The 918-nt window shown below is 40.7% G+C and overlaps 1 pseudogene; it reads left to right on the top strand.

Moving 5' to 3' along the window:
* LOC105304958 overlaps nucleotides 1-360 on the top strand; it is a 7,207-nt pseudogene extending 6,847 nt beyond the window's left edge.
* Nucleotides 361-918: the final 558 nt, after the last annotated feature.

Below are 918 nucleotides of genomic sequence, written 5' to 3'. Positions count from 1 at the left end.
GAGTGACATATGCCCAGGTGAACTATGTGAGACTCAGACAGAGAGTGGCCACCCTTCCCCTTTCTTCCCCATTATCAATGGAATTGCCTGACATGAAGAACAGACAAGCGAAAAAGGACAGAGAGATGGGCAGTCAGGTGTGTCCTATCTTCCCAGGGCTTCTGGAGTACGTCCATCCCAACTGCATACCTATTTCCCACTCTCCCTTTGCTCCAGGCTGCTGCATCTGAAGCCTTTGAGGATGTGACCTATGCCCAACTGGACATCTTCACGCTCATACAGAAAACAATACCTCCTCCATCCCAGGAAGTGTAGCCCTAAGGTGAGCCCAGTGTGTGTGCCACTCCAGCTGTCCACTAGCCCAGGAAGGACACAGACCCCACAAGGACCTCAGAAGGCACAGGAGTTGCCCCCATGGCAGCTAGTGATCTCAGCCAGCCTAGAAACCTGACATGGGCCACCAGGACCTTTTGGGACCCTCCGAGAGTCACTGATTTTGCAGTCAAAGGTATGCCATCATATTTGGGATAAATGACAAATTATTTCTAAATAACAGATGGGTAAGAAAAGAAAATCGCAGAGTGAGAAAATGTTTTCTACTGTAAGATAATATAAAAATTACACATTAAACAGATAAATTCAAGAAAAGTAGTATCTATAGCAAATTCAAACCTTAATAAGAACATTAAAATAGAAAAAAATCAGTGGAATAATGACTTAATCTTCCATCACAAAGAAATGCAAAGAAGAGCAAATTAATTCCTGAGAAAGGCAGAAAGAAGGAAATAATAATGTTAGAACAAATAATTTGTAAAAAAAAAAGTTTTAGAAAATAAATTCACAAGATATGTTTTTTAAAGTCTAAACTATGAACCCTCAGCAACATTGATCAAGAATACAAGCATTCATAAAAATAGA

The sequence above is a fragment of the Pteropus vampyrus genome, unplaced genomic scaffold (genome assembly GCF_000151845.1).
Source record: "Pteropus vampyrus isolate Shadow unplaced genomic scaffold, Pvam_2.0 Scaffold357, whole genome shotgun sequence".
NCBI classification, from domain to species: Eukaryota; Metazoa; Chordata; class Mammalia; order Chiroptera; family Pteropodidae; genus Pteropus; species Pteropus vampyrus.
Note: the sequence above shows the minus strand (reverse complement) of the source record. Positions and strands in the feature narration are given on the sequence as shown.